Consider the following 27,476-nt stretch of genomic DNA (forward strand, 5'->3'; position numbering starts at 1 on the left):
GACGAAATTCCTCGACATCAGCAGTAATCTTGGTCGATCGACCACTATCCTCAGTCGATCGACCATGGTGCACAGTTCCAGAAGCTCCTGTAACCCGCATATCAGTCGATCGACGGTATATCGATCGATCGATATACGGTAAAACTTTGTTTCTTTGATTTATTCGTTGAAGCTTTCTTTTGACTTGTTTCCGTCTCATCTTTTTCAACAGCGTCCTCGACCATGGCAGGACCCTCAAGGGTGGACCCACTCCTCAAAGTGATGGCATTTAAGGTCTCCTTTTGGTCAGTTTGGGTCGGTAAGTGTCCCGGAGCTCGAGTGTTACTTTTGCTAGCCAATTGAGCAATTTGGCTCTCTAGTAGCTTCATCCCGGCCTCTCTTGCTTGGGACTCCTTTAGCAACAAGTTCTTAAGCTCGGAAAATTCAGAATTCTGCGATTGTTGCTTTCTTTGCGGCACATAGGGAGGTTTCGATATTGTTGTTGCTTTTGATGAGGAGGTACATAAGGTTGCTGCTGCGGCGGAGGTTGAGTTGGATTCAGGACATTTTGGCTCCTCCAACTCAAGTTTGGATGGGTATTCGGCTCATAGTAGGTGTTTGTCCGCCTATAGTGTTGAAAGGCAAAGACAAGACTCAAAGGGACTAGGGCAGTTCTTCGAAACGTGTCCCTCAGCTCCACACCTTTCGCAGACGAAAGGACCGTCTGACACAGCATTTACTTGGTAAATACCCCCCTTTGAAGCTCCTCCTAGTTCATACTTGTCAAATCTCGCAGTAAGAGCTTCAAGCGCAAAGAACAGAGCAAGATTCAGACTCTCCTCCGGTTCCCTCCTGGAATTACCATACTCACCTTGTGGGTGGCTAGATCGTCAATGATCTTCCACCCCTTGGTTGCTCCCAAGTTCTCAACAAATCGGCCATTGGTCGCAGATCCAAAATGGCCCTCGATCGTCGTACTGACCCATTATAGAAATGATTGCACAAGCTCCATTTTTCGAACCCATGGTGCGGTATGGTTTGCACCAGCTTCTTAAATCGGACCCATGCCTCGTGGAAGTTCTCATCTGGCCCTTGTTTGAAACTTGTGATTTGGGCTCTAATAGCAATCGTCTTTGAAGCAGAAAAGTACTTCTTGTAGAATGCCAATGCCAAGGAATTCCAGTCGGTGATCCCATGAACGGTTCGGTCCAGATCTCTATACCACTCCCATGCAGCATCACGAAGGGAGAAGATAAACATGGTCTCCTTGATCTGGTCTTGGGTCACGCCAGCTGGTGGGGGTATGGAACAATGAGAGTCAATAAAGGTCTCCATATGCTTATTGCATCTTCATTTGCAGCTCCCCGAACTAGTTTCTCTCAACCATATTAATGTATGAAGGCTTTGGTTCGAACTTCCTGGCATCTCCCGGTAATTCGAACCCCTTATATAAATTTGGTACAAATTGTCGGCTCGAATGACTAGCTATACTCGCTTCCTCGGCCATGATTGGAATTTCGGAGAAGTAACTCTCTCGGCTGAAGAAGTGGAAACGGGTGAAGAATGTGGATCTTCCTCGAAAAGCTCGTTCTCGTAATAGCTTGGCAGAGTACTCAGCTCCTCCTCTGTCGGTAATACCCTTTGTGATCGTCTCAACTCGCGCAAAGATTTCTCTATCTCAGGATCGAATGGTACTAGTTCACCACCCTGTGACCTGCGCATAAGAAGAAACTACAAAAAGAATATAAGAAAAGTTTAAGGAACGGATGTCCCTTAAACTAAGAAAGACTAAAATTAAAACAACTAAAAATTAGAACTATTGCCTCCCCGGCAACGGCGCCAAAATTTGATACCCGTCGTTGTGAGTACCAAAAATAGAATTTATAATTTCCTATTAAGACTAACCTAGGCTAGTGGTAACAGGGTCGAACCACAAGGAGGCAGACGTAATTTCTAGTTGTCTAAAAATAGTCTAAAGTAACAATTGTGGGGGTTGATTTGAATTGGTCTAAGACTAAGAGTAAATAAAAACAATAAATTAAAAAGACGGATTAAACAGATAAAGAAGGGGTACTAGGATGGTCGGTTCATTATAGCTTCAAGGCAAAGCAAACTAAGTCGGTCGAATCAAACACAAGTGAGGCGGGAAATAAAGAGGTCCTCTCGGTCCACTCTTAGCAGATAGCATCTTTCGATCTCGCTATAGGTCCCTAATATCACTAATACTGACTCTCGTCCTGAAAAGTGACTAACGGTCTAAACTATACCTATCTTTCGATCTCAGCACAGTCTAGTCGATTTAATTGGTGATCTAATAACATACCCTATCTTTCGATCTAATGGGTCAGTCATAAAATAAGCATCTAACTGGTCGCATGCATTCGATTCGTTAAATACAACATTGAAACAATTAAAACGAAAATAAAACCCCACGAGGCCAGTCGATCGACCAAGAATGTCAGTCGATCGACTGACACGCGAATCAGGCCGTGTTCAATCTATTGCCGCCTACGCTATAACTCGCCTACATCCTAGCACAATTAATCTAGCAACTCATGCTAACGATGATAACAACAATAAAGCTAGCAGAGATTACTGAATTCATGCTTGAAACGATAAAGTAAACAAATAACATAAACAATAAAATTGGTTGCGGGAATCTAGCTAGCAATTCTATACTAATGATGAAATAAAGCAATAAACTGAAATTAGGGCAGATCAATACCGAATTTGCAGAAGAAAGATTAGGAATAAGAACCAAAGATCCAATGCTTAACAATAATCCCAAACCCTAATTCCAAAACTAAATATTATTGTATGAAAACTTGAGTCTAAATTGAGATACCTAAACTGAATGTTTATGTTACGTTATATAGCAAACATACGTAACAATTATTATCAAAACCTAAAACTTATTGGGCTTATGCTTCCTCAGTCTTTTAATTCTCGTCTGAAATAGCAATTGGGTCGATCGACTGCTAGAACTGGTCGATCGACTGGTCTTCAGTAAACAGTAGCTTCTGGAACCCAATGGTTGGTCGATCGACCAAGGTTGGTGGTCAATCGACTGCTTGAGCTGCTACTTGTCTTTTATAATCTCGTGGATTTGTCTTTTGGGCCTTGAATTGCGCACCAAGCTCGTTCCTCGGGTGAATACTTCACGTCATATGTAATGCAGGATACTCGGGGACGGATTTAGCTCGATTTCCGCTGGATTCTTCACATTTCTGCAATAATGTACAAAAATACGGAAGTAGACGGAAATAGGGAGAAATGTAGCATAAACTACATGAATGAGCTCTGAAATGCGTGTAAAATGGGATGTAAAACATCATATAAAAGACACGCATCATGCACCAACATGACCTTATAAATGGCGGATCGTTCAACAAAGAAACCACTAGGGGCATGGGAAGATTTACCCGTGAGAGTTGGAATGTTTTTCATACCGGTGGACTTTGTTATTGTTGATATGAAGAAAGATTCTAACATTCCAATCATTCTAGGAAGACCATTCCTATACACCGCCGGAGCGGCGATCGATGTGAAACATGGAAAGCTCACACTTGAAGTAGGTGATGAAACAATCACCTTCAATCTTGATAATACTATGAGCGCTCCTAACTTGTTTGAGCCATGCTTGATGGTTGATCACTATACTCGGAAGGGTGACAAGAAGAAGATGGAATCTCCTTCAAAGAACAAGGGAAAGATGAAAACCTCAAATAGAAGGGCAAAGACACACCGCCCAATTGGAAGAAAGATATCGATGATAAAGAAATGGCTCTATTCGGAGAGCATGTAATTGTTCACAACAAGAATGAGAGCTTGCAAAGCTCACTCATGACAAGTATAGATGGAGGCCTCATTGGCCATGATGACAAGGAAGGAGAGTTTCTCTTGTCAACTCATGATCCACCTAACATAGGGGAGAAAGCAAATAAAGTGTATGGTCTATAGGACAATGAATTTGAGGGATTGGTTAATCCCTATATTGGGAATGCTATGACTCTAGACTAAGGCTTGATGGATCCTTGTCAACACTTTGACTTGGTTTACAACAATGAAGACAACAATGTGCAAGGGTCTATGCAAGACCTTTATCATGAAAATGAACAAGCCTTTGACTATTTCTACAAGGTGTTTAGCAACATCAACAATGCCTTGGCTTTGCCCCCTTGACACCTCTCAAAAGAAAGAGAGTTTGGTGGAGTCCTCCCTAAACCACCATTTGTATATATTCCAACCTCTTAACTTGCATTTCTTTTAACTTGTACACTACTCAATTTTTGCATTGCATTTTACATGCTTTGTTTGATGAATTTGTATGACATGAGATCAAGTGAGGGAGGGATTTTAATGTGCTTTAAATGTGTAGTGTTTGATGATCAAGTGTGGGGAAGCACGTGCCTAGGCTAAACCAAGCCTTTGTAATGTTACCCAAGAAGAAATGACGAAGAAAAGAAGAAGGATTGATGCGGGACAAAAATCCCCACGAGCAGACCTGAGCTCGTGAGGAGTGGGAAAGGAGTACAAAGTGGGAATCTGCTCTGGAAAGAAATCTGCCCGAGCCGACCTCAAGTCGAGCGAGTCACTACTAAAGTCGTCCGACATCAGCTCAAGTCGTGGGGACTGGAGGAGCTCTCAATTTTTATATTTTTCATTGGAAGACAATCTGCCCGTCTCAGGCACAAGTCGAGCGAGCCAAGCAATAATCCGCCCAACTTGCCTTTAAGACGCCCGTCTCCAAAGCCCTACAGATAGTTTATTTTCCACTGGATGAAAATCCGCCTGACTCCACCTTAAGTCGCCCGTCCCGACCTGCTATATCACCAAAAAACGGGACCAACACCTCTTCTTCATTTCATTTCATTTCATTCAAACACAAACACAATATTTTTCCCTCACTTGAACCTTCAAACCCTCATCCAAAAAACAACAATCTCTCATCCAAATTCACCACAATCAAGTCCAAACTTGCTCAAATAAAAAATAAATCACTCCTTTATCAACAATAAGACAATTCAAACAACAATTTCTTCACAAAATCAATCAATTTCTCTAGGGTAGGGTGAAAATCCGAAAATCCCCAAATTGATTGGGCATTCAATTGAAACTTGAAGAAGAAAGGAGCATTCAAGCATTTACTTGGTTTGTTGATACTAATTTGAAAGGAGAATAGCAATGGCAAGAACTAAGGGAGGCATCAAGGCAACCAAAACACCAACATTATCCAAAAGACAACAGGCTCTAGCATCCAAAGCAATGGTCTTGGTTCAACAAAGGGAGCAAGCTCCATCAACCGTCAATGCTATCGAGGAAGCTACTACTTCTATCCCGGAGGTGGAACAATTGAAGAATTATCCGAAGGTAACTTTCATATCCGATAAGCCTAGGATTGTATTGAATCCCTAGCCAATAAAAAGATTCTAGCTACAAAATTTGTATGCTAAGATGCTTTGAGTAAATTGGGTATCCTTGAGCAAACAAAGGCATTCTTTGAGTCTATGGGGTTATCAACCCTCTTTGAAATGAATGAATTAACATACCTCTCTTTGACACTAGAATTCCTTAGTTCCTTTAGGGAGTATAAAATTGAGACTCGAGATTGTGTCGAATTCGGTCTCGAAAACAAGACTAGAACAATGCATAAAAGTGATTTTGGTAAAGTGTTTGGGCTTAAGAACCATGACCGATTCAACAAGAAACCTTTGGAGTTTGATGCCAAACCACTTTGGCAAGCTATCTCCGGTTGTGAGTTCACTAATTTAAAGAGTGTCATGCCTTGTAAATTCATCATCCGGGTATAAGGTATTAGCACAAGTTCGTGGCTAACACTTTGATTGCTAGAAAGGAAGCCAATCACTTGACGGAATTAGACTTTGTTTACCTTGACTCCTTTTTGAATATTGGTGGGAAGCCCAAAAGTGAGTATAATGTTCTTCAACTATTGATTAAGAGATGGTTGGATATTGAGAATGGGAAAGATGGCGCAGCTTTCATTGTTAATGGAGGCTTGGTGATAAGATTGGAAAGACACTTTAACCCCCAGTTCAAAAAAGACAACACTTACAAAGCGGTTAAGGGAAACCACCTTCTTGATATGAGCAATTTGATTCAAAAGTTCCAATGGGTCAACCATGATAACTTAGACCATACCTATGAGTGGCTCATCAAGGATGCCAATTCAATTGTCTTACCAAGTAAGATTTGTCGCATCTCCACCCACCGAACAACTACCTCATTCCCGTTTCCGAAATAGCTGAAACCATCATCAAGCAACAACAAAATCCAAGAGAAGAGCCCTCCTCCTCAATTGTTACACCACCATATCCCTTTGCCTACCACGAGTTCAAATCGAGTATTGCTATGGCGGGCAATGACTACTTGACCCAACTAGTGTAACATATGCATAAGTAAGCATACAATGATCGGATGAATGCCTACTACGCCCAATATCCACCCCTCTACCATCTTGCTAGGCAAGGACTCCTTGATCCTTCGAGTTCTTTGCCAAATTGAGTGGATAGGAAAGTGTTCTTTCCTAATGCTTCTCAAGATGAAGAAAGGGATGATTGGGAAACAAGGATAGAGGAGGACGTTGATGATGAGAGCGGGGAAGGTAGTGGGTCTTGCCAAGATGATGAGCAAAGTTCAAGTTCTAGTGAAGAAGATGATGGTGAAACCTCTGGTTTAATGGAGGTAGATGATGATGATGCTGATGTCGCGATGAGCAACAATTGATGGTTGACAAAGCTTGGAGGGCATCACAATGAAAGGTTTATGACTTATGCTAGTATTGACCTATTCCATTGTGTGTCTCCTACCCCTCTTTTTGCTTTGTTTTTGTCTCATGTTTCTATAACTTGTATAAAATTTAACTTGTATAACTTTTGGAGTCATTTTGGGCTCTTGGTAGTTTTGAGTTTGGAGTCCTAACACCACTCAAAGGACTCCCACCTCGGCAACATTGAGGTGACTACCTTTTTTTGCTCCCACTACAAGAATCCAAAATGACAATCTTCATACATAAATTGCATTTCATGCTTTGTGAATGAACTTCCCTTTCTTTTTGCACTAGCAATAGTGTTTTGTCCGGTTTAGGGAAGTTCACTCATAAGGAATGCGAGTTAATTCAAATTAGCTCTCCAATCAATAGAAAGCATGCATCATGTAGTATAGCTTAGCTTGCATCGCTTGTATATCATTATACCATGTACATATCTCACATATAGTTTGCATCTAGTGTAGAATCATGCACCATTCATTTCATTGCATTTGCACAATTCCCTATTGTTTTGTCCATTGGGGACAATGTCCATTTTAAGTGTGGGGATGGGGAATTCTAACACTTTATAACTCAAAAATTCAAAAATGATAAAAATTTTAAAAATCCTAAAACATGTTCTTCCCTTTTGTAGTATAGAAATGTATATATTGTATATACTTGTTTGTTTGTGTTCACTCCTATCACTTGGGATCGACTATGCCACATTCGAGACATGAGGAATATGAAGACCGCATGGTATGATCTTTCCAGATCTCCTTTTTCCTCTTATATGGTAATGACAATATGGCTTCTTTTTGTTTGATGCGGTACAAACCAATGTGATCTAAGGAGTTGCATTTAGATTATATGGCATACTAGTGATAGTAGCATTTGCATTAGGTTGTTTATATGTTAGTTGCATCATGGCATGTAGTTGCATATTAGGAAAAATTTTGTGAAAATACCTAGTTGGGAAGCTTGGCAAGTGTATATAAGGCCCTTGTAGATAATTTTTCTCCTTGAGACTTTGTCTGCTAGAATACCCTCAAGACACCCTACGATGTGTCATACTAGTATCATTTGACCCATGGACAAGGCCTATTTAAGAGTACCTTGTGGTGTGATGACTCATTGGCTACCGTTTATTCCAAGGTGACCCTCGATGCCTGATGTGACTCATAATTGCGCACATTTAGTCCCCTAATTGAGCCCATTTTGCATACTATTATAACATTCTATAGCCATTTTATCCGTCAAATGCTTTCTATTTTGCTTTCCTAGTGCATTTCGTATGTTTTGTAGGAAATAAGATAATTAGGCGGAAATTCCCGTCTCCCGTGCATATTTGGAAGCTTATTGATGATAATGGATGAACTAGCGAGATAGAGGAGGCAAGAACGAAGACCGACAACACAAAAATAAGGAGCATGCAAAAGGAAGAAAAGCAAGGGCCATTCAGAGGAACAATCCGAGCATCCCGAGCAGACAACGCTCGTCTCCCCCTCTCTTGATCTGAGCGTCCTGAGTAGACGATGCTCGTCGCCTCACCTCACAATCCGAGCATCTCCCTCCTTGGTCCGAGCGGATAGTGACGACTCTAGCACAATATGCTCATCTCCTTGAAAGACTTGCATTTCTCCACTTTAGAACTTAGCATTGTTTTTTACTAATTTATCCTTACTTAGCCTAGTAATGCACTACTATAAATACCCCATTTGTAATAATCAAGAGGGGGAGGTTCCCATAATAGAAAATCCTCTTAGATTAGGTTAGGAATAGATTAGAATAGATTAATCTCAATCATTCCACACTAATCTTCCCTTAATTATTGTTCAAGTTTATTATTGGGTAATTGAAGAATATTGATTATTATTGGAGAATTGACAACTCTTCATCAATCAATTAAGTTCTCTTCTTTTATTCTTTGCTTTATTATTTGGAATCATCTTCATATGTATAATTCTCTTTTACCCTTGTTTAATCATTGTTAATCACATCATTTATTCATCATGTTTTGCTCTGTTAATATGATTGACAACCTTATTAGCATGTTGAACTTGATAATGAGTGAGTAGTCTTCTAGCTAGGATTAATGGGTAATTAAAGGAAACACACATGGGGAATGATTCATGCTTAATCTAATATGTTTTCATAATTAATTTGCTTGCTTGTTGTGATTTCAACTTATGCACATGTTATGTTTGATGAAATGCTAAACCTATGAATCCTTGCATCTTTACCCATCACTTATCTTTTCAATGAGACTTGTAAGACATAAACCAACTCGAGTCTCATTAGACCATGTATATAGTTGAATAGGAAGGACTAAGTCGACTTATTGGTGTTGTACAATCTAATCGATTCGGCTCCGGGACCCAAACCTTCTTAGGGATTGTAAGATATACACCAACTCGATCTCATCACAATAATAAGTGCTTGCTATTTAATTGAGAACATGTTTGTATGATCAACTCCCATGAATCCCATATGATCCCATGACATCCTAGTATCCTTTATTATTTGTCTACACCTTTTATTGCTTGTTTTTACTTTATTGCTTGCATTAGTTTAGACTCACCTACTACAAACCCAAATTAATTGTGACACTAGCATAAATTGAGATAAATAGACTTAGAACCCAAAGCACACCGTCCCATGGATCGACCTCGACTTAACCACTAACTAGTTGTTTGTTGAGAATTATAAATGTGTTTGATTGGATGTGTGACGACCAACTATCCATAAAAAATGGCGCCGTTGCCGGGGACGGTGTTTTGTGATTAAGTTCTTGTTTGTTTGTCTATTTTAATTTTGCTTTAACCTTGAGGAACTTGTTCCTCAAGGTCTTTCTTACCATTTTTGTGTAGTTTCCTTGGTTGTTGTTGTTTCCTTGTCTTAGCTATGATGGTTCAAGACTTGACATATGGAGTATGTGTTGGATCTTTTGAGTATGACTATGGGTATGGGGAGTTTGAGGAGCAAGTCAACACAAACCTACCTTACAATTCATACAATGAAAATCCTAACTACTACCCCAACGTTTCCCACCAAAATCACCACATCCAATATCAACAACAACCATCCACCCAAAACTCACTTTATAACCAATTCCAAATGCCACAATATGAGCACTTTTACACCCACCCACAACAAAAAGATGAGCCCAACTTTGACATTCAAGATATGGTTCTCCAAATAATGGGGGACCAACAAAACTTCTTCAAACAAATGCTAGAGGAGAGCCAAAATAGGGACAATGTTCTTCATGGCATTGTTACCCAAGGAGAGGAATTGGAGATCCTAATTGCCCAAATAAAAGAAACCCAAGAAACTACTACTCACCATTCCTTAGACATTGATCATGAATGCGAGTTTGAAGGATTTACCTTTGATAAGAAGTGGGGAGAGCCAATCTCTTTGAGCTCTTGTGAATATGAAAGTGTGGGGCTTGCTCACAAGCCTTTGATCTTCTTCTAAGAGCCTTATACTCTTAACCTTTGTGAGTATGAAGGTGTGTCTTTTGATGTGAACATGAAGGTGTCTAAGCCAAATACTCTTAACCTTTGTGAGTATGAAGGTGTGTCTTTTGATGTGAACATTAAGATGGTGGAGGAAGGATTATTGAAGAAAGATTGAGCCCCCATTTATGATTCCTATGAAGATAGCCATGATGACAAGACCATGTTTTGCAAGAACTCATGGGATAAGAAAGAGGATGTTTGTGAGATCACTCTACTTGAGGAGCCTATCCTTGAGAAATTTGAGATATCTTATCATGAAGAAGGAGAATGCCCCTTCTCTATTGCCTATGAAGACTATTTTACACCCACCATGGAACCTATGATTATTGGAGATTATATGGTGAACCTCCTCCAAAAAGTCAAATCGTCATATAAAGGGTACTTGGTGGAAAAGCTCAAGAATAAACTTGCAAATGAACGTGCTTGTGGAGATTTGGCACCCACAATCTCAATTACTAAGGTATCCGGTCATTAATGTTATGAGAATTCTCCTTCTACTTTGGAAGGATTGAGTAATCAAAATGCTATCATCATCACCAAAATGAAAAAGGAAGATGGCAAGAAGAAGTTTCCAGACAAAAGTGAGCCATACTTCATTGACAAGAATCATGGGCTTGTTGGTTTGAAGCATTGCAAATACTCAAGTGCCAAGAGGAAGGTGAAAAAGAGAAGGAATAACAAATTCCCTTGGCCAAGCTTTGTTTTGAAGTTAATCAAACCATACTTATGCTTATTTGGGGCTTGTTCACAAGCCTTTGATCTTCTTCTAAGAGCCTTGAGCTTTATAGACAAAGAATCTCGATAATTTGAACTAGTTTGGTGGAGTCCTATCTCAAACCACCAATTGTAAGACATTCCTCCCCATAATATTTGAATTGTATAAAATTGTATAGTATTGTATATAATTTTCCATTTCTTACATGAGAGTAGAGAGAGAGAGTTTCTTACCCATTTATTGAGCATAATTTCAGAAAAAGATAAGAAGGAATCACAAAAGGGTGCAAGGGAACGATTTTTGAAAGAAAAGAATAAAAGAGTGAGAAAGACAGCACGCGACGCTCGTCTCGAGGGCAATACGCTCGTCCAGAACCTTGTCATGAGCATTACTTGATCCTGATCCACAATCTGCTCGGATTCAAAACAAGACGCTCATCTGTCAAGACAAGACGCTTGTACCAGTCATGAGACGCTCGTCCTGAGCATGGAGTTGGAAATAGTTTTTAACTGGAAGAGAATCCGCTCGGATTTGCAGAAAGATGCTCGTCCCATATGAGACGCTCGTCTCAAGCACGAGAAGCTCGTCCCCAGCCAGTCTCAAAAGAGCCAGGATCCCTGACTCAGAATCCGCTTGTCCTTCCTACGAGACGCTCGGATTCCCCCTCGAAGACGCTCGTCCCGACTTCAAGATGCTCGGATTCCCTTGATTTTAGCTGGAAATTTCGTGAAGTCCGCCCGAGCCCGACCCTCAGCCGCTCGTCTCCCACCCCTTTTTATTTATAAACACCCCACCATCCCTCATTTCCCTTATCTTATCTACCCAAAATCTCACATCATCATCTCCCAAACACCCCCGTCACAAAATCAACCCAAAAAAACTAACTTTTTCAAATAAAAAAAATGATGAACCTGAGAGGAAAAGGCAAGAAGTCCGCTGAGGCCGCACCCAAGAAGCGCAAGGGCACTTCTTCATCCGCCCAAGGAGAGGCAAGAAGCTATCGCAATGTGATGATAGGAGGGCTGGAGCAACTCGAATTTTTTCCGGAAGTGATCTTCGCCTGCGATGAACATCGCCAAAAATTCCTCACATTGCCAGGTAAGCATTTTGAGCCAACTCAATTCATTGATACCAAAGTTTTAGAGGTCCTAGGAATAAAGTATCATACTAAAATGTTCTTTGATGGTTTGGGGCTTGGAAAGCTATTCTATGCCCATGAGGAAACCTACCTTAGCCTTACCCTGGAGTTCTTGTGTAGTCTCCGTATCGTCACAACTACACGAAGAACTGTTTGTATGGAATTCCGACTATGCAATCAAGACCATAGGCTAACCCTTGATCAATTTGCAAATATATTTGGTCTTCTTGTGCCCACGGAAAACACCGACAAACCCGCGGACTTCATTATTGACTGCGTTTGGAGAGCTATCTCCTGGAGGGACTTCATACACTTGAAAAAATGTTATACCTTCAGAATTCAACATCCGGTGATTCGAATCACCGAACGCTTCATTGCCGGCACTATCAATGGGAGATATGAACAAGATAGGTGCACTCTACTTGACTTAACCTTCTTAGAGTCATATTTAAATGTTCAAGGGAGAAGGCCTTATAATTTCTACACTCCCCTTGAGATGCTCACAAGGTTCTTTGATTTTGCTCAAGTCATTTCCTACATTAAGACCTTCGTGATGAGAGGCCTAGTTATGATGTTGGCCAGATCTTTGTCCCGGGTTTAACCTTCATGGGACTTATGTAAAGATCGAGGGGAGCACCTTGATTGATGAGGAGGCCATCTTCAACCACCACCGGTGGTGTACCTACACCCAAACCGGGAGTGTGGAGTGGTTTACAAAGGGGTGCTCTTCTATTGTTCTCACGGGGTGGAATGTGCCACCTACCGAGCCAAAGTTGAGTCGGTATTCGCCTACACCGAGCTAACTCCTCGACATTGAGATCCACCCCAACCCACCTCAAAGAGAAGAAGCATCTCGCCAACATTAACAACCTCGTGGGATGCCGGTAAGGGGTATTGCACCACCATCTTATGTACCCATTCCACCATACCCCACTCCTTATGTGCCATTTAAACCACAAGTTCCCAATGGTCCGGACGTGAATGATTTGATGAGCCTTATGCAACGGGTCGATCTTAGGGTACACCAAGGGCAAGAAGATAACTATTGGCCCTCTATCCCCAATACTGCCGAATGGCACAACAAGGGTATATAGACCCTATTGGCCCTCGTCCATCTTGGGCTCAACCACACCTTTTGTTCCATAATCAAGGGAACCAAGACGGGAACTTTGGCGGCCAAGGTGGAGGATTCTATGGCCAAGTAGGAGGGTATGACCAAAGAGGTTCCAGCCGGTATGGATACCGCAATGATGGTGATGATGACGAATGAGAGATGCCTACCACACCATCTCCAATTGTATGATACCCTTCTTTCCCTATCTCTTATGTATAGTTGCACTGCGTCTAAATTACCTTGCATTTAGTTATATTTACATACATTTAGCTTGCATTTGTATTATATTTCATATTGCATTTACGTTACTTAGTTCATATAGCATAGTTTGCATTGTAATATATCTCACATGTCTCATATAGTTAGTTGCATTCATGCATAGCCACTAATGACCGAACCTATTCATTTTTACACTAGAAATAGTGTTTAAATCGGTTTGAGGAGGTTTGATCATAGGTGACTTAAGCATTTAGCATGCATCATATAGTATAGTGTAGATTGCATTCATTTGTTATATATGTCATATAGAATTGCATTTAGTTACAGCGTGCATTCATTCATATCATTGCATTTATTTCCATAAATCTTCAAAAATCCAAAAACATGTACTTTCTTTTTCATTCCTACTCCTACATGTACATTGAGGACAATGTCCAAACTAAAGTGGGGGATGTGAATTTATATTCCAAAAATACAAAAAAAATAAAAATTTTGAAAAATACAAAAATATGTCTTTTTATTTCATAAACATAAAAACCATAAAAATTTGAAAAATTGAAAAAACCAAAAACATGTCCATTCCTTTATAGTTTAGAATTGTATATATTGTATATACTTGTTTGTTTGCTTGCTTGTCTATCCTTTTTCACATTGATCGACTACGCCACATTTGAGGCATTAAGGAAATAGAAGACCGCATGGTATGATCTTTCCAATCTCCTTTTTTCTCTTTATGTTAATGACTATGTGGCTTTATTTTGATTGATGCGGTATAAACAATGTGATTATAGGATTGCATTTAGATTATTTGGCATACTAGTTGATGGAAGCATTTGCATTAGGATGTACATATGTTGGTTGCATCATGGCATATAGTTGCATTTAGGAAAAATTTTGTGAAAACATCTATTTGGGAAGCTTGACAAGTGTATATAAGGCCCTTGTAGATACTTTTTCTTCTTAAGACTTTGCTTGTTAGAATACTTGTAAAACACCCTAGGATGTGTCATGCTAGTATCCTTTGACCCATGGATTAAGGCCTAGTCAAGAGTACCTTGTGGTGTGATAACTCCTTGGCTACCGTTTATTCCAAAGTGACCCTTGAAACCATGCAACCATATTCCATATTCTACCACATTTTGTCATCAAAAAGGGAATGGGCACAAAAATTGTTCAAAATTGAGTTCAAGAAATGAAAATGAAAGTAAAAAAGGTTTGCAATTACATCAAAAGAAAAGAGGAGTAACAAAAATGAAAACTCCTATGCTTCAAAAATAAGCACCCTCACTACAAATGGGGTGACTTTGAAAATGTTCAAAAAGAAAATGCAAGAAAAAGTTAAAATTGTCAAGTATTGAAATGTCAAACATCAAAAGAAATGGCAAAGAAGTTGTTCTCAAAAATGTCAAATGCCATAAGAAATTGGGGGGAAAAACAACAACAAAGCAAATTCCCATATGAAACTCAAGTTCTATTGATCCCTTTTCCATCGTATCCACTTTTGTGCATGGTAGAGAGGGGACGACCCTTCTTCTTGTCTAGGCAAGAAGGGGAATTCCGCGATCCTCCAGTGTTTCTAACACCATAGGGAGTCTACTCTTGACGAAAGCATTTAACAATTGAGGACAAAGGTACCCTAGCTTGACACAACTTGGAGGTGATTTATTGGTATCCTTCTAGGCTTAGTAGTTTGAAGAAACCGTATCTATGATAGAATGTGTACCCTTAGATTACTTCCCTTATAGATAATTTCCGCCACTTAGATGAGGAAAGTGGCTATTCATTTTTGTAGATGCCTCCATTACTTGTTTTGTGTGCTTAATGTTTGGACGTGTCGCCATTTTGGCAAGCTCCACCTTGCCTTGCAAGAAGGTATCCTACCTCATGGTTGTGTTGATGTGAGTTGAAGGGGCGGAGTGAGACCCGCTAATTGTCTCACATCGGTTATATTAGTAGGATAGTTTAAATAAAAGTCTAGTTTTAGTCACCTCTTTACTCGGGACGAGTAAAGGTTCGGTTTGGGGATATTTGATGTGACTCATAATTGCGCACATTTAGTCCCCTAATTGAGCCTATTTTGCATACTATTATAACATTACATAGCCATTTTATCCGTCAAATGCTTTCTATTTTGCTTTCCTAGTGCATTTCGTATGTTTTGTAGGAAAGAAGATAATTAGGCGGAAATTCCCGTCTCCCGTGCATATTTGGAAGCTTATTGATGATAATGGGTGAACCAGCAAGAAAGAGGAGACAAGAACGAAGATCGACAAAAAAAAAATAAGGAGCATGCAAAAGGAAGAAAAGCAAGGGCCATTCTGAGGAACAATCCGAGCGTCCTGAGCAGACGACGCTAGTCTCCCCCTCTCTTGATCCGAGCGTCCCGAGCAGACAACGCTCGTCGCCTCACCTTACAATCCGAGCGTCTCCCTCCTTGGTCCGAGCGGATAGTGACGACTCTAGCACAATATGCTCATCTTCTTGAAAGACTTGCATTTCTCCACTTTAGAACTTAGCATTGTTATTTACTAATTTATGCTTACTTAACCTAGTAATGCACTACTATAAATACCCCATTTGTAATTATCAAGAGGGGGAGGTTCCCATAATATAAAATCCTCTTAGATTAGGTTAGGAATAGATTAGAATAGATTAATCTCAATCATTCCACACTAATCTTTCCTTAATTATTGTTCAAGTTTATTATTGGGTAATTGAAGAATATTGGGTTATTATTGGAGAATTGACAACTCTTCATCAATCAATCAAGTTCTCTTCTTTTATTCTTTGCTTTATTATTTGGAATCATCTTCATAGGTATAATTCTCTTTTACCCTTGTTTAATCATTGTTAATCACATCATTTATTCATCATGTTTTGCTCTATTAATATGATTGACAACCGTATTAGCATGTTGAACTTGATAATGAGTGAGTAGTCTTCTAGCTAGGATTAATGGGTAATTAAGGGAAACAAACATGGGGAATGATTCATGCTTAATCTAATATATTTTCATAATTAATTTGCTTGCTTGTTGTGATTTCAACTTATGCACATGTTATGTTTGATGAAATGCTAAGCCTATTAATCCTTGCATTTCTTACCCATCATTTATCTTTTCAATGAGACTTGTAAGACATAAACCAACTCGAGTCTCATTAGACCATGCATATAGTTGAATAGGAAGGACTAAGTCGACTTGTAGGTGTTGTAGAATCTAATCGATTCGGCTCCGGGACCCAAATCTTCTTAGGGATTGTAAGATATACACCAACTCGATCTCATCACAATAATAAGTGCTTGCTATTTAATTGAGAACATGTTTGTATGATCAACTCCCATGAATCCCATATGATCCCATGATATCCTAGTATCCTTTATTATTTGTCTACACCTTTTATTGCTTGTTTTTACTTTATTTCTTGCATTAGTTTAGACTCACCTACTATAAACCCAAATCAATTGTGAAACTAGCATAAATTGAGATAGATAGACTTAGAACCCAAAGCACACCGTCCCATGGATCGAACTCGACTTAACCACTAACTAGTTGTTTGTTGAGAATTATAAATGTGTTTGATTGGATGTGTGACGACCAACTATCCATCAATGCCATGCAACCGTTTTTTAATTTCTATCATCATGTTTTGCCAATACAAAAGGGAATGGGCACAAAAATCTCCAATTTGAGTTCAAGTACCAAAGCAAAAGTAAAAAACTTTGCAAAAATGCATCAATGAAAAGAGGAGGAAAAATAGCATCCTATGCTTCAATAAAAGTACCCTTGCTACAAAATGGGGCTACTTTGTAAATGTTCAAAACTGCAAAGAATTGCCAAGTATCAAAATTGCCGAACATCAAAACTGGCAAACAAATGTTCTCAAAAGACAAATGCCACAAGAAAAGGGGGGGGGGGGACAAATCAAAAGCAAACTACCATTGTGAAACTCAAATCATATCAATCCCTTTTATCCATTGATGATATTTTCTTTGTTGCATGGTGAAGAGGGGACGACCCTTCTTCTTGTCTAAGCAAGAGGGGGAATTCCGCGATCCTACAGTATTTCTAACACCATAAGGAACCTACTCTTGACAAAACTATTTAATGATTGAGGATAAAAGTACCCTAGTTTGACACAACTTGGAGGTGATTTGTTGGTATCCTTTTAGACTTAGTAGCTTGGAGAAACGATATCTAAAATGGAGTGTATACCCTTAGATTGGTTTCCCTTTAGATGAGTTTCGCCACTTAGATGAGGAAAGTGGCTATTCTTTTGTAGATGCATCCATTACTTGTTTTGTGTGCTTAATGCTTGGATGTATCGAAATTTTGGCAAGCCCCACCTTGGCTTGCAAGAAGGCATCTTACCTCATAGGTGTCTTATTGTGAGTTGAAGGGGCGGAGTGAGACCCGCTAATTGTCTCACATCGGCTAGTAGTATTAATAAGGGTCATAGTTTTAGTCATCTCTTTACTCGGGACGAGCAAAAGTTCGGTTCGGGGATATTTGATGTGACTCATATTTGTGTACATTTAGTCCCCGAACTAGCCTCGTTCCTATGCTTTCTAGTGCTTATTAGGGCCGTTTCTTATCTTTTATTCCCTACTTTGCATATTCTTTGAGGTTTTGTATCCTTGGTAGGAGAGGATATCTAACCTTGCATTTATTGTAATACTCCATTTTTTTGATAGTAAGTTATGAGAATAATTTATGTAATTTAATAATTGATTAAAGACGTTTCTAATAATAATTACAATAAGACGTTAATTAAGTAATAAATTAAGTGTACAAGTCGGGAATTGGGTTTAGCTAATATTTAGCGTTGGGCCGTGTGCCATTGCTGTTTGGGCCGAAATTTATTAGTATAGAATGGGTGTGATCGGGTTTTGTATCGGGAATTAATAATAATATAATATGGAAATAATAATAGTTTAGTTATAATAATTATATTAATAATAATAGTAAAGTTATGGCAACAATAAATTAGTAAATATTGTATGAGGAAATCCTAGTTATGGTAAGATTAATAATATATGATAATAATAATAATAATAATAATAATAATAATAATAATAATAATAATAATAATAATAATAATAATAATAATAATATAATGGCAATTATAATAATGGTAATTCCTATACTAATTAGAATAAGGTAAATTATAATAGTTTCCTAATTGACCTCGCTTTCTCTCTAATCTTACACTATAAATACCCCCTTAAATCTGAGAAATAAATCGAAAATTAAGAGGAGAAGCTTTAGGAGACAGAAGAAGAAGGAATTAACAAAAACCAATTAATCGAGTCGAGGTAATTACTCATCTTAAATCGGTTTTATACTTAGTTGAGTAAGCATCTTTAAGACAACCGTGTGACCTCTATAGACCACCATAGGACGCGAGATTTGGACCTAGAGCAACCTTAGACTGCCAGATTCTGACCTGACCTTATTTGACCGTCATAGACCTTTCTAGGGTGGTTTTTGGGGTGGCTAAAGGTGGCTGGTCAGGGGGTTGCGGGTTTGGGTCGTGGGTGGTTGTAGGGGGGTTAATTGAACCCTTATTCGGTCGAGTCTTGACCTGGGCATGGTAGGGTTATGATGGGGGAAGGTAGTCGACCATATTGGTGTTCTTGGCGTGGCGGCAGGTGGCGGCTGGTGTTGGTGGTGGCAGTAAACAGGGGAAAACAGGGAGTGGTGTCGTGGGTGTGTTGGGACGGTTGGTGTGGATGCGTTTCTGACCAATAGTGAGGTTGGATGTTACCGTTGGAACCACCTTGGACCAAGGGTGGCTGTGGTGGTGGCCGTTGGGTGTGGGAGTGGCTGTAGTGGTCCTGGTGGTAGGTTTTATACACGGTGGTGGGTGTGGTTGGTTGTTAATGGAGAATGGAGAGGGGAGTTACGACATACGTTTCTGGGCTGCCGGGAGTGGTTTGATGGGTGGTTAGGGGATGGTTGGATGGGCTATGGTGTATGGAGGAGGTAGGTAGGTTGGGTGGTGGTCGTGGTGGCATGTGGTGTCGGGTTGGAGGGTGTTTATCGGGGTGGTTAGTCACGGTTTCTAAACCGTGTATTGGGTGGTGTTTGTGTGTTTGGTGACGGGTTTTTAATTGGTCAATTTGGGTGACTCGGGTTATAATTGAATCTGGTTTTTAAGCATCATGATCCTTTAGTAATTATGATAAATAATTAATTTGAAAAATGAATGTAATTTAAATAAGAATTGATGGAAGAATTATAATATTTTGATTAGGTGACGATTGTGAAGAAATTATAATCGGGTTTGGATTGCTTTATTATTTGGATCGCTTTGAGCTGCTTGATTTGGATTTGCTTTCCAGGTAGGATAGCTACTCAATCACTTTAATGTTTACTTGAATGATATTATCTGATTGTATTGGTTGAATTATTTGGAATTGTGATGGGATGATATATGATTGTCGGTTGGTTGTATTGAGATGATTTGATTATTGACTACCTCAGCTCGTGACTGAGATGATTTAATTATTGACTACCTCAGCTCATGACTGAGATGATTATATTGATTGTTGGATTCCTCAGCTTCGTGTCTGAGATGGTAAGAAATTGTGTTGCTCAATTGTTTGCATTTTCATATCATGAGCACTTGCATTGGATACCTCAGAACTGGTTCTGCAGGACCTGTTCTGGGATGATGAGACTACCTCAACTTCGTTTGGGATGATGAGACTACCCCGGCCAGGGATTGGCAGGATGAACGGGAGCGTCGGAGGATTGATCATGAGCATATATTGCATTTGCATTTAATATTGTTCTTGTATCCATTTATTGTGGTTGTTTGGCTATTCCTTCTCAACCTCGTGGTTGACAGTGTATTCGTGAACACCTGTGCTGAACTTTAATGGGGAGTAGATTTGACAGGTACTAAAGATTAGCTGACTTGGGAGCTTATTGGAATGCGTGAGGACTTCGCCAATCTACCTAAAAGTCTAGACCACATAGAATATTTAATCATTTTATTTATTTCTGCTGCGAGTTGTAATTATTTTATATTAAGTTTTAGTTGGTTAAGTTTTATTGAACATGTAATCGCTAAGTTTTAATTTAAAGTACTTTGGTGAGTTGGACTTTGTTATTCACTACCTCGGGAAACCGAGATTGTAACAGTCCTATTTATTTGGGAATGTCTAGCTAAAGGCTCCTGAATAAATGGGGGTGTTACAAAGTGGTATCAGAGCAAAACGATCCTCAGGCCTAATCAATGAATAATGATGAACTTAGGATGTGTCTAAATAAAATAAACCCTGGGTAGAAACTGTTAGGAGCCCCTCTTAGTACGGTTAAGAAGCTAGCCTTAATTCGTACCATGACTCTTCCAGTTTTGAACCGGGAACCTTGAAAGAATACTTGAGAGTGTGGGATAATTTAAAATGAATATGGTATATTTCTCTTAGGAATTTTGTTTGTCTTGGTTGCATATTGTTGTCATTGATGATTGCGGTTACGAGGGCGTAACCTTGTTTTACGGAGGAGGGGTGTGACATGATTTCTTTTAAGCATTGTTATAAGCATGTTGATATGAGGAAGTATGTTGGCATGTATGTGGAAGGTGTGAATATGACTAAGCTTGTGAAGTATTAATTATTGTGTGGAATTGCGATAAATGCGATCTTGGTTGATTTCACAAGATTCTTACCCTTGATTGTTTTGGCTGCCATTTACTGTCTGTTTAAAATTATTATACGAGATTTTTATGTGTAATACCCTTGTGAGTTAGCTTTCATATTCCACTAGTCTCATGTTTAAATAATATACGGTTTAGGAGGAATAAATATTTTAGAGGACAGTGGTCGAAATATTCCTGTACAGTGATGTTTCCGCGCCATGTGTTTGTAAAATTTGCCATTTAAAAACTACTTATTTATTAGGCATGATTCCAACTCCACTGTTTAAAATATTCGTATATGTTTCTAAATTGATAAGCCACATTATAAGAAAATATTTTGACAATTTATAGTGATTTTTACATGTTGACCTAAGTTTCTGATAAGTTGCTGAAAAATTTCTGGTTCGGCCAAATAATTCGTAAAATGCATTATAAATTGACCTTATGAGTTTTTGACTTGATTCTTTCTCTCATGAATTGTTAACTCTCTTTATTTTCTAAAACATATAAGTTCTCAAGAAGTACTTATGTTATTATTTATTAACGATTTTTGGAAGTTGTATTATGTTTTGTTATTCTTGAAAATGGAAGTTTTATGCCAAAGTTTCTAAAAGTTATTTTCTCACTATTGATAGTTTGATGTTGTAAATTGTGTGAAGTAGATTATTATGTCTAGTGATATGCGGAATGTGTTTCCCTAAGCCTATATATATGATTACAATAATTGCATCCATGCTTAAAGTTAGATATCATTATTAAGAAAAGATTAACTAAACAATCATGCGTATTTTTGTTATAGATTATTATTTATCTTGGCAATGTATTCGCAAATAGTTAAGTAAGGAAGTTGAAGTTTAAATAAAAATTAGTTCGAATATAGGTTTTGCTATTTGGAAGTAAATCAAAGGTTTAGTTATTCATTTAACCATTAATTCGTGTTGGAAACAATAATTGTTTTATATTACAACGTGTGTTTTATGTTTTATGACATTACAATAATGATTTAATTATTCCTATTGCTGATATTCTGAACTTCGAGGACGAAGTTTATTTTTAGGGGGAAGGAATGTGATACTACGAATGTTTTGAGTTATTGTTGTGTTACCTTGTGATAAGATTGGCATGATTGATAATCGTAAAATGGATAATTGTGTTGGATGATGCTTAGTTATGAGGATGCCTATGAGTGTTGTGGTAGTAGTTGTGGGCGAACTTCGGGATGAAGTTCATTTTAAGGGAGGAAGACTGTAATACCCCTTATTTTGATAGTAAGTTATGAGAATTATTTATGTAATTTAATAATTGATTAAAGAAGTTTCTAATAATAATTACAATAAGACGTTAATTACTTAATAAATTAAGTGTACAAGTCGGGAATTGGGTTTAGCTAATATTTAGCATTGGGCCGTGTGCCATTGTTGTTTGGGCCAAAATTTATTAGTATAGTATGGGTGTGATCGGGTTTTGTATCGGAAATTAATAATAATATAATATGGAAATAATAATAGTTTGGTTATAATAATTATATTAATAATAATAGTAAAGTTATGGCAACAATAAATTAGTAAATATTGTATGAGGAAATCCTAGTTATGGTAAGATTAATAATATATGATAATAATAATAATATAATGGCAATTATAATAATTGTAATTCCTATACTAATTAGAATAAGGTAAATTATAATAGTTTCCTAATTGACCTCGCTTTCTCTCTAATCTTACACTATAAATACCCTTTAAATCTGAGAAATAAATCACAAATTAAGAGGAGGAGCTTTAGGAGACGGAAGAAGAAGGAATTAACAAAAAACAATTAATCGAGTCGAGGTAATTACTCATCTTAAATCGGTTTTATACTTAATTGAGTAAGCATCTTTAAGATAACCGTGTGACCTCTATAGACCACCATAGGACTCGAGATTTGGACCTAGAGAAACCTTAGACTGTGGAGATTCTGACCTGACCTTATTTGACCGCCATAGACCTTTCTAGGGTGGTTTTTGGGGTGGCTAAAGGTGGCTGGTCAGGGGGTTGCGGGTTTGGGTCGTGGGTGGTTGTAGGGAGGTAATTGAACCGTTATTCGGCCGAGTCTTGACCTGGGCATGGTAGGGTTGTGATGGGGGAAGGTAGTCGACCATATTGGTGTTGTTGGCGTGGCGACAGGTGGCGGTAAACAGGGGAAAACAGGGAGTGATGTCGTGGGTGTGTTGGGACAGTTGGTGTTGATGTGTTTCTGACCAATAGTGAGGTTGGATGGTATCGTTGGAACCGCCTTAGACCAAGGGTGGCTGTGGTGGTGGCCGTTGGGTGTGGGAGTGGCTGTAGTGGTCATGGTTGTAGGTTTTATACATGGTGGTGGGTGGTGGTTGGTTGTTAATGGCGAATGGAGAGGGGAGTTAGGGCGTACGTTTCTGGGCTGCCGGGGGTGGTTTGATGGGTGGTTAGGGGATGGTTGGATGAGCTGTGGTGTAGGGAGAAGGTAGGTAAGTGGGGTGGTGGTCGTGGTAGCCTGTGGTGTCGGGTTGGACGGTGTTTATGGGGGTGGTTAGTCACAGTTTCTAAACCGTGTATTGGGTGGTGTTTGTGTGTTTGGTGACGGGTTTTTAATTTGTCAATTTGGGTGACTCGGGTTATAATTAAATCGGGTTTTTAAGAATCATGAACCTTTAATAATTATGATAAATAATTAATTTGAAGAATGAATGTAATTTAAATAATAATTAATGGAAGAATTATAATATTTTGATTAGGTGACGATTGTGAAGAAATTATAATCGGGTTTGGATTGCTTTATTATTTGGATTGCTTTGAGCTGCTTGATTTGGATTTGCTTGCCAGGTAGGTTAGCTACTCAATCACTTTAATGTTTACTTGAATGATATTATCTGATTGTATTGGTTGAATTATTTGGAATTGTGATGGGATGATATATGATTGTCGGTTGGTTGTATTGAGATGATTTGATTATTGACTACCTCATTTCGTGGATCGAGATGATTTAATTATTGACTACCTAAGCTCGTGGATCGAGATGATTATATTGATTATTGGATTCCTACCGTGTATCCGAGATGGTAAAAAATTGTGTTGCTCAATTGTTTGCATTTTCTTATCATGAGCACTTGCATTGGATACCTCAGAACTGGTTCTGCAGGACCTGTTCTGGGATGATGAGACTACCTCAACTTCGGTTGGGATGATTAGACTACCCCGGCCAGGGATTGGCGGGATGAACAGGAGCGTCGGAGAATTGATCATGAGCATACATTGCATTTGCATTTAATATTGTTCTTGGATCCATTTATTGTGGTTGTTTGGCTATTCCTACTCAACCTCGTGGTTGACAGTGTATTCGTGAACACCTATGGTGAACCTTAATGGGGAGTAGATTTGACAGGTACGAAAGATTAGCTGACTTGGTAGCTTATGGGAATGCGTGAGGACTTGGCAATCTACCTAGAAGTCTAGACCACATAGAATATTTAATCACTTTATTTATTTCCACTGCGAGTTGTAATTATTTTATATTAAGTTTTAGTTGGTTAAGTTGTAATGAACATGTAATCGCTAAGTTTTAATTTAAAGTACTTTGGTGAGTTGGGCTTTGTTATTCACTACCTCGGGAAACCGAGATGGTAACAGTCCTATTGATTTGGGAATGTCTAGCTAAAGGCTCCTGAATAAATGGGGGTGTTACATTTATGGAGCAAAGTGGAGCTAAACGGAGTGCATCTAATGACCAAGCATCAAAGAGGAGACCATTACTAAAGGCCTAAATGAATAGATGAAGTAGAGCTTCGCTCCGTTGGCCTTCCTCCGCTGACGAATGCCAATGATGAAGACCCTCACGACCTCCCAACGGTCCCCACGGATCCTTAGGCAGTCAAAGAAGAAGAAGGAAAGCTGAGCAAGGATCCGGGCGTCCCGAGCCCAGGTCGGGCTTCTCAATCCTCAATCCGGGCGTCTCACCTTCAGGTCGAGCGGATCCTCGGGCAGCACGAGCTTACTTCATGGTCAAGACGGGCGGCTCTCTATGGGACTTGCAAAGCACTAATCCTATTCTTAGGGACTTTATCGTCATTTAAGCCCTTAGTTACCCTAATACTTGTACTTAGTATAAATACCCCATTGTGTTAGGGTATTAATCACCAAGTTCTAAATTAGTATAAATCAAGTTTAGAGATTACTAATCAAGTTGTATTACTTAATTCAATATTAATCAAATCTTAATTCCTCTTTAATAATTCAAGTGTTCTTAGATTTAGTTGGGTAATTTGAAGACTATTTGGGGTTTATTGAAGACTTGACAACTCTTGATCATTCATCAAGTGTTTTTCTATTATTCTTTACTTATTAATTGGATCATCCTTAAAGTTGGTATAATCCCTTTTACCCTTGCTTAATTAGTTATTGTTTTATTCATTTACCATGTTTAACCTTGGTAATATGATTGACACCTTCATTTGCATGTTTACCATTATCATGAGTGAGTACTCTTCTAGCGAGGATTAATGGGGGATTAGGGGAACTAAAACATGGGGGTAGATCCATACTTAATCTAATATTTTTTCATAAGATTGCTTGCTTGTTGTAGTGTCAACTTATGCACATGTTATGCTTGATAAATTGCTTGATTGAAAACCTTGCATGCATACATCTCTTATCTATTCAACAAGACTTGTAAGATATAAACTAACTCGAGTCTTGTTAGACCATGCATAAAAGTGACTAGGAAGAAATTAAGTCGACTTGTAGGTTTTATACAGTCTTGATCGACTCGGCTCCAGGACCCAAATCTTCCAGAAATGATAAGACATAAACTAACTCGATTCCACTACAACAATAATTTGCTTGCAACTATGTATACATGTTTGTATGATCACCGCCATGAATCCCGTATGAACCCATGACACCCTAGTGCCTTAATATATTGTTTACAAACCCCTACTTTACTTGCTTGTTTTACTTTCATTTCTTTGCATTTCATTGTTAAGTAGTGTAGTTTTTTACCTCAAAACTCAACCCAATTTGTGACACCCTAAGACATAGCTCTCGACAACCGATAACTTAATTCAATACCCGTCCTTTGGGATCCGACCTTTACTTACCATTCTACTAAGAGTAGTTTGTTTAGATTATAAATACTGTTTTGGTTGGTTAGCTTAGACGACAAAGTTTGGACCGAACTAGAAATATGAAAGCAACACTGATCCCAATTTTATCATGCTATTAGTAAGTGTATTTTTAATAATTACTCGTATCATTTAATTTATGTTTATGCATGAGGTTGATTATCTAATTCAGCTTATTTATGTGTGATTTATATAATAGTTGATGCGTGTATTTTATATAAGGTTTTTACCTCCTTTTTACACGTATTTATATACTATTTTACGTGGCATCTAGCTACAAATACCCCCCGAATAGTCTACTTTGGTTCGTTTTGTGTAAATTGTAGGAATAAACCAAAGAGAAGATAAATCAAGCCCAAACTCGTCCCATTTTCATACATTTATGGAGAACAAGGAATCGGAGCTTGGAATCTAGTACTTTGAAGAAGTGTGAGCTGACTTCGGAAGGTGTCATAGTGTCTAACGTGCCAAAATAGCTCGATCGACTACTTTTCTAGTCGATCGAATGCTTTATATAATGAAGATTACTCGATCGAGCAATTCTAGTATTCGATCGAGAAGGCGTTACAAGGGATTAATCGATCGAGTGGTTTATTTCTACTCGATCGAAATGTTTGTCGCCAAGTTACTCGATCGAGCGGTTTTATGCCACTCGATCTAGTGGTTTGCCCTGTAATTGAGTTTTTCCGCCTAATTTTGTATGAGCTTTTGTAAATAGGCCTTTGGATTAGGTTTAGAAGAGGATTTTTCGTATGCTACTTAGGCAGTAGACTGCGTAATTCACTTCGACTTCATCTTGGGACTGCTTCACTTTCTTTTACACTTTTCCACTCTAGAACTCGGATTCCCAATTTGTAATTGGTATTATTTTTCCCTTTAATTTTTTAATCGTAATTATTGTTTTGTTTCTATCTTTCTCTCATTGCTTTCATTATTGTTTTATTTGATTCTTCTGTTTTTATTATTATCATGTTTAATTCTCGTTATCTATATATTATTATTGTTGATTCGATAGTAATGTGTAGCTAATTCCCTTTTGCTAAGAATAGGGAATCCATGATTATGAAGGGAGAGTGATTGAATTATTATGTTAATGCTTGTGTAGTCCTTGTTGTTAATCGTTGCACTTATTTGTATCTGTCTAATTGAGTCGACACAATTAGGCATTTAAATTATAGTAAACCTTGACCTGGATCGGAAGGTTGGAAAGGGTGAGACTCGTAGCGAACATTAGGGCACCG

This window comes from Silene latifolia, chromosome 4 (genome assembly GCF_048544455.1).
Source record: "Silene latifolia isolate original U9 population chromosome 4, ASM4854445v1, whole genome shotgun sequence".
Classification (NCBI taxonomy): domain Eukaryota; kingdom Viridiplantae; phylum Streptophyta; class Magnoliopsida; order Caryophyllales; family Caryophyllaceae; genus Silene; species Silene latifolia.